General features: G+C 38.5%; 1 protein-coding gene across 2 annotated transcripts in view; it reads right to left on the bottom strand.

The window, feature by feature from the left end:
* Window positions 1-1708: 1708 nt before the first annotated feature.
* Window positions 1709-7777, bottom strand: part of LOC309871347 (uncharacterized protein) — a 244129-nt gene continuing 238060 nt past the window's right edge. Inside the window, exon 2 of one of the 2 annotated variants that reach the window (XR_014315223.1) lies at window positions 1709-1723. The gene's annotated coding sequence lies outside the window, so the exon portion shown is untranslated. Of the gene's footprint in view, window positions 1768-7777 lie in introns of both variants that reach the window. The other variant, XR_014315224.1, reaches the window with a different exon arrangement.

Genomic DNA, 7777 nt, shown 5'->3' with positions numbered 1-7777 from the left:
ATATGTTTTTTTTTAAATTTTATTTATTTACTTGACAGAGATCACAGGAAGGCAGAGAGGCAGCCAGAGAGAGAGGAATGGAAGCAGGCTCCCTGCTGAGAAGAGAGCCCACTGTGGGACTCAATCCCAGGAACCTGGAATCATGACCTGAGCCAAAGGCAGAGATTTTAACCCACTGAGCCACCCAGGCGCCCTAAAATATGTTTTTATATATATATATAGAATTATAGTTCTTGCCAAAATATGGAACTAGCTGGAACTGAATGCCTCCTTCAAAGTCAGCTCTGGAGAAATTATGCAAGTGTAATATGGAACTATTTCAGATATTAACCAAAAACAAAGAAATGATGATAAATTCCTTAAAAGACTCAAAGTTGCTCTTGACTGGTATGTTTCAAGCTCTATTCCTGGTTTGAAGACAGGTTTTAACAGGCCTGTCACTGTAGAAATCAGCTGGATGTTTAGAGGCTATCAGAACTGTACAAAAACCTTGAAGGGGTAAAGACTTGAAAATTCTTTAGAGAGATTAGCTCCCTAAGGCATTATTCCTCCACACATTTTCCTCCAAACAATTAAGACTGATGGATGAGGGGCACCTGAGTGGCTCTCTCATCACGTGGGTGGTGGGTTAAGCCTCTGCCTTCATCTCAAGTCATGGTCTCTGGGTCCTGGGATCCAGCCCCACATCGGACTCTGCTCAAAAGGAAGCCTGCTTCCCTCCCTGCTTGCCTGCCTCTCTGCTTACTTGGGATCTCTCTCTCTTTCTCTTTCTCTCTCTCTGTGTCCAATAAATAAATAAAATCTTTAAAAAAAAGGTTGATGGATGATAAATTATGAAAACTGCTCCCTCCAAATGATGCTTCTTCATAAGGATTTAAGAATTTAAAATTGTAAGAATTTAAAATTGAAACTTGATCGTAGGATTTATCTTATAGAATAACATCAAGTGAAGGCAGTTATTATTAGTTCTGAAGTATTTGTGATTCTGAATTCTTGGCCTCATTAGTAAATTTATTTTTAAATTCTCCCATGGAGTGGTGATTGGCCTTCAGTCTTTCATTGATGTACATAATTGGGTCAAATGAGATGTGTGTGCCCAGAACTATATATAATCTTCTTTGTATTTCACTGGAGATGGCATTTCTGAGTTTTGTTCAATTGAATTTGGACAGATGTTTTAATAGTCACTTCTAGAGTTGGCCCTGGAGAATATCTTCCCTTTTTTCTCTTCCCGATTCTCTGAAAAACCCTGACTAATTCACATTATCACAGTGATATCACAATTCAAGTTTTTCCAAACACTATAGCTGCAAAATAGAAGGAAGCTACTCAGAATGTAATACTATTGTGAATGATTGAGAAAGAAAACATTATTATAATTAAGCTACCAGGTTTCAATGTATTTTATTGTTGCTTAGAAAATCCTAGCATACCCAGACTTTACAGAGATTTGATGATCCGAAGAGGAGCTGAACTCATTGACTAAAATAACTATGCATATAAAAAGTACAATTACTTACCTAAAAAAGATGATGCGGTTAACTTTATATGGCAATCCAAGTGTTATTAGAACAGGAATTAAAAAAATAGCTTAGGGGCGCCTAGGTGGCGCAGTGGATTAAGCCACTGCCTTCAGCTCAGGTCATGATCTCAGGGTCCTGGGATCAAGTCCTGCATCAGGCTCTCTACTCAGCAGGGAGTCAGCTTACCTCTCTCTCTCTTTCTCTCTCTCTCTCTGCCTGCCCTCCATCTACTTGTGATCTCTCTCTGTCAAATAAATAAAGAAAATCTTAAAAAAAAAAAAGGAATGACTGTACTTTTAAAAAATAGCTTAAAAGGGGCGCCTGGGTGGCTCAGTGGGTTAAGCCGCTGCCTTCGGTTCAGGTCATGATCTCAGGGTCCTGGGATCAAGCCCCACATCGGGCTTTCTGCTCAGCAGGTAGCCTGCTTCCCTTCCTCTCTCTCTGCCCGCCTCTCTGCCTACTTGTGATCTCTGTCAAATAAATAAGTAAAATATTTTTAAAAATAGCTTAAAAGTATATGATAAAATAATGATATACATATACAAAGAAAAGATACTATACCGTGAATATAAATTAAGTGAAAATTGTTGAAATAAAGAATACAATAAATGGAGACTAAGATGAATATAGCTTTAAAATGAATAAATGAGTTGGGAAAAACAAACAAACAAACAAATTAATGACTTCTGCCCAAATGCAGCAGAAGAGAAAAAAAAATAAAGAAAATATTTAAATAAGTACTGAGATAAATTTTGGAGAATTAAAGAAAGATAAAAGATACCAGACTTAAAATGATGCCAAACATGAGAAATCAGAAACAAAACAAAACAAAAACCACACACACACACACACAAAACCACTCATATACATTATGGTGAGTTTTAAGAATATCAAAAACAGGGGCGCCTGGGTGGCTCAGTGGGTTAAGCTGCTGCCTTCGGCTCAGGTCATGATCTCAGGGTCCTGGGATCGAGTCCCGCGTCGGGCTCTCTGCTCAGCGGGGAGCCTGCTTCCCTCTCTCTCTCTCTCTGCCTGCCTCTCTGACTACTTGTGATTTCTCTCTGTCAAATAAATAAATAAAATCTTTAAAAAAAAAAAAAAGAATATCAAAAACAGAGAAGAGCATAAATGATGCCCAAGAGAAGAACAGATCACCTAAAATGTACAAGAATAATACTGACAGCAGAATTCTCAATAGTAATAGCATATAAAGGAGACAGCTGGGTGTTTGTATAGATGGAAAAGATATTTGAAACTAGATATTATACATCAAGCCAAATTATTGATTAAATTTGAGAGCACAGTAAAAATACAATGAAGCATGTTAGGTCTTAGAACATTTATCACACAGAGACACACATTTTTTTTTAAAGATTTTATTTATTTATTTGACAGAGATAGATCACATTAGACAGAGAGGCAGGCAGAGAGAGAGAGACGGAAGCAGGCTCCCTGCTAAGCAGAGAGCCCGATGCAGGACTCGATCCCAGGACCCTGAGATCATGACCTGAGCCGAAGGCAGCGGCTTAACCACTGAGCCACCCAGGCGCCCTGAGAGACACACATTTTAGAAAACTTCCTTGGAGGACAGCTCAATTAAGATAGAGAAAACAGAATTATGTACTCAAAGGCACATTTTGAAGGAAGGATTGAATATAGTCTGCACTGCAAATATTCTTTAATTGTATGTTCTGAATTTCCTAAATTTAAGAAGTATTTGTTCAAATATTTATCTTTAAATAAACCCTAGGAGACTTTTTCTTGGATTCTGGAAAATCAGTCCATTTGGATACAAATCTTTTTGTCACTGATGGAAATTTTGATAGCCCTTAACAGTGGAATGCCTAATGTATTGTTACAGCAATTGTAATTTGCCAATACATGGGTGATGTGTGTGTGTTGTGTGTGTTTATTATTATTTTTGATGGTTTTACTCTTCTATGAGATTTTTAAGTAGACATAATTTTAATAAATTATGATTTGTTGAAATTTATCTGTGGTTATATATAATAAAATGAAATTTGTGTAAACTAAAGAAGTGCGTCTCCATTTTTTTGTTTTAAGAGTAGACTGGTCTTTAAAAATTGTCCAAAAAGTACATTATATTCATTATTAAATTTGATAATATACAATAAAGTATTTATGGGCATATGGAACCATATCAAATTCTACTATTAATTCATATTAATAATTACCATAAGAGGAAAAAGGGATATTTTTCAAAATGAAAATTAGCGTATTTTTCAGAATATGATATAGTGTTATTCACTGAACAGAGGGAACAAATGTCAAAGTTTAACACAGTTTACAGAATGTTTTAACATAAATTGAAATTTAAATCTGACCAAATTTCACAGTTTTAAGTAAAATGGTAGCACTTATAGTTGGGGATGCCCAGCTTGCTCAGGGCGGAACACCGCCCCTTCACAGAAGCTGGGCAGCGGGGGATACCTCGTTTGCTCATGGCGGAATGCAGCCCCCTCACAGAAGCTTGGCTGGCTGGAAGCCCGGCCGGCCCAGGGCGGAATGCTGCCTGCTTCAGGAAAGAGGAGCACCCGGGAACGACAGGTTAGCTCAGGGTGGAATGAAAACCGCCTGCCTCCCTTATCCGCCATAGAGCCTTTCTCTTCCCAGAAGTGCCTGTTGTTAGTTAGAAGAGTTCTTTCTTTTTTTTTTTTTTAAAGATTTATTTATTTATTTATTTATTTATTTGAGAGAGAGAGAGAGAGACAGTGAGAGAGAGCATGAGCGAGAAGGTCAGAGGGAGAAGCAGACTCCCCATGGAGCTGGGAGCCCGATGTGGGATTCGATCCTGCAATTCCAGGATCATGACCTGAGCCGAAGGCAGTCGTCCAACCAACTGAGCCACCCAGGTTTCTTCAATGTGCTTGTTTAACTATAAACTTTATCCTCCTTCTTGCTTGTCAGCAAGATGGGATTAACATTTGACCTTCCTCAATCCTTCTATTCGCTATTGTTTTCTATCCAATAAAAGTGAGACTGTGGAGTTGCTCTTGGCAGCCGTCCTTTTCCACTGTTGTCCCCTGCTCCCAGTCTTTTCCAGCTGACTGGTTCGTGCCTAATTCTTCTCTCGTCGCCATCTGGAAGCGGCACCCAAGCTTTCTTGTGCTTCCTGTTTTTGGTGTTCTGTTCCACTCATCTCTGCCACCGCCCCCAGGTCCTCAAAATGGTTTTCTATGGTATCTTCCAGAAAACTTCTGATGTCCTCTTTAGTATGTAGGCTACATCAGTAGGGAATAGCGTTAAAACCTCTTCTGTTCCATGTGGATATTCACGTCGTTGAGCACCGCTTGGTCAAAGTCTGCCCTTTTCTGTTGGTCTGTTTTCTCTGGTCACTTCAGGAGTCCTTTTGTAAGAAATCCTATCCCATCAGATGCTCCTCTCACTCTCTTTCTCCCTTACTCTTGCTCTGGCTTCTTTCTTCAGATTTGCCGGGGAATGACGAGTCTTTTCATTCCTATGAAGATAGAAGAATTGGCTAATCCACAGATACCATTTTTAGTGATATACAAGTGTATATATAATAACTGATATGGAGATGTACATGTGCACCTACATATATATTCTTTAATCTATAAAGTATGGAGGTTGGATTAAGTCTGAAGTCTCTCATACAGCTTGATAACCTGTGACTCTTTGATCAATAACTTCCATTTTCCCACAGGTCAGAGAAATGGGAAAAAATGCACATATGAACCTATGTAGCACGTTAAAAAATGATCACAAATCCTATGACTCCCCATTCCCTTTGATTCACATGGGCTATGTGACTGTGTTAAACAGTGAAATAAACATGTCAGTTTCAGGCCCAAGTCCAAAAGGAACCCCTCTCGTGGAACATTTGTTATTGGAGCTCTGAGTGGACAGGAAATAAGTCCAACAACCTTGTTACAAAGACTGCACGGAAGTGGAGGGCCATCTGAGCCTCATCTCCCAACTGTACCCATCAAAGTGACAGGCATGTGCATAAAGTCATCCTGAATCCTCTAGACCAAGCAGCCGCCTGCTGAAGGCCACCACCCACTGACCTCAGTTAATGCCATATTAAGCATAAAAATTGCCCCATGAGATCCTGCCCTAATTTCTGACCCCCAAAACATATGTAATATGACAAAAGGGTTGTTTTAAGCCCCCAAATTTTGAAGTCATTACATAACTAATTGGGTAACATGGCAAATACGTATCCAAAATAATGTAAATCAAGGAATATGTTTAAAGGCACCAAGTTATCTTAAAAAGTTCTCTGAACACACAGAAAAACAGAAAGAGACCCATAACTACAGAGAACAAATTGATCGTTTCCAAAGAGGAGGCAGCGGGTGGACAGGCAAAATGCGTGAAATACAGTGGGAGATAACAGGCTTCCAGTTAAAAAATTAATAAGTTGCAGGACGAAAGGCACAGCATAGGGAATATGGTTGGTGGTACAGTACGGCGAGCACAGCATAACATACAGACTTGTCAAATCTTGTTGTTTTATATCTGAAACGAATGCAACATTGTGGGTCAGCTATAATTCAATTAAAAAATCAAAGGAAGTTTAAAAAAATTAAAAGTGAGCTCTGTTATCCAAATAGGACATATGAGATGGATTTCCCATCATACCATAAATTGAAAATGACTTCTCTTGATAGAACAATGCTTTCCTTAGTCTTAGTCCCTACTCCCTCCACAAAAACAAAACAAAACAAAACAAAACAAAAACAAAAAAACAAAAAAAACAACTACTTTTGAAAAACATCTTGGTATTTTGAAAATTATAACTGCAGTGAGTGATGAGAGTGAAAACAAACTGATAATCCACGTTTCCTCATTTCTTATCCCTTTTATGAAGATGAACAGTAAAATCATATGTAAGAATTAACCAGAGAGAGGTCCATTTTCCACTCACTATAATCAAGCTGGAATTCTCAACTATTATTTAGTATTAGTTGATTCTGGTGGCAAATGCAAATATGGTTTCACTTCTTGGGCACATGAGGAAGATTTGGTTGGTGAAACAGACATACCAGGTTGGCCCAGGCCTGCACTGCCAGGGTTCAGAAAATTGCAAGATACAACCTGACACTTAAAACTTCTCATCAACAACTACCGCTGCCCCCCCAACATCTTGTTTCTTCCCACAGACAGCTCATACTGAGACCTGTCCACTGTCAGGGTCAAGTTAAAGGGGGATGCCCACAAACTAGGTGGGAAATGAGAGGATGCAACTGCAGCTCTCTGGGGATACCTAAGGCCACTGAATGCCCCGTCATGATTCTCCAGCACAGATGGGGGCAGCCTGCACCACGTGGGTGGAGCTCTAGGACACAGAAATTACTGGAGTGGCAGTCAACAAACAAATGTGTTTGTGTAATATATAAACCCCCATAGGGTTGTCAATTGGTGGGATTCACTTTTTCTAACTGTTCACCCCATGATATACAACTTCAGGAAACCCAGAGCCCATGGATTATTGTTGAAGGGCACATTCGGACTCAATCAAAGTGTAACTAAGCGTAATCATACAAATAAATACAAATATCATTAAAAAATCAATACCACCTCAAACTTTCTTTTTCATTTCCAAATGAGCTTTTATGGGTTTTAATATCAATTAATGTGCTTATAGAACTGGTAAAAAAAAAACAGTCAATGATGAAATTTTAAAATTACCACTCTGCTTTCCCTAATTTCTGTTGATGTACTTTTATCTCACACAAAAATGAATTACTAAGGAATAAATCATACTTCACTGAACACGTTTCAGCTGAAATGATGCACCAAGATGTACAGCTTTGGTCAGGCTTATACTGTTGTTGTCAACATAGTATATGGGGTGTAAGAGCTACTGTCTTTTCCTTCTCCCATGAATATTAGTCCTAACAGATTCTTCACGTGGAAAGAAAACTTAGTCTAGAAGATACACTAATTCCTCTCCTCCCTGGTGAAAAATACTGTTAGAGGTATTCGTTTTAGATAGAGAAGCAAGTTCACTTTGGAAAAAAGCACACACACACAAAACCCTCCAACATGACCTTTAATACAGTGATAGGGGTGAAAGTGTAAACTTCATTTGGAAACAGCACTCAAAATACTGTTTTGAAGGGTCTTTACAACAGCGGTATACTCTTTGAAAAGATTTTTCAGATCAACTGATTGAATCATATTTAATTTACCTAGGGACAATTAGATAAAATTTAAAATTCCAAACAAAAACTTTTAGAACACAAATAAAATTATATGTGCTCTTA

The sequence above is a fragment of the Mustela nivalis genome, assembly GCF_964662115.1.
Source record: "Mustela nivalis genome assembly, chromosome: 8".
In the NCBI taxonomy this organism is placed as follows: domain Eukaryota; kingdom Metazoa; phylum Chordata; class Mammalia; order Carnivora; family Mustelidae; genus Mustela; species Mustela nivalis.
The sequence above is the reverse complement of the archived record's forward strand: the minus strand, read 5'-3'. Positions and strand labels throughout refer to the sequence as shown.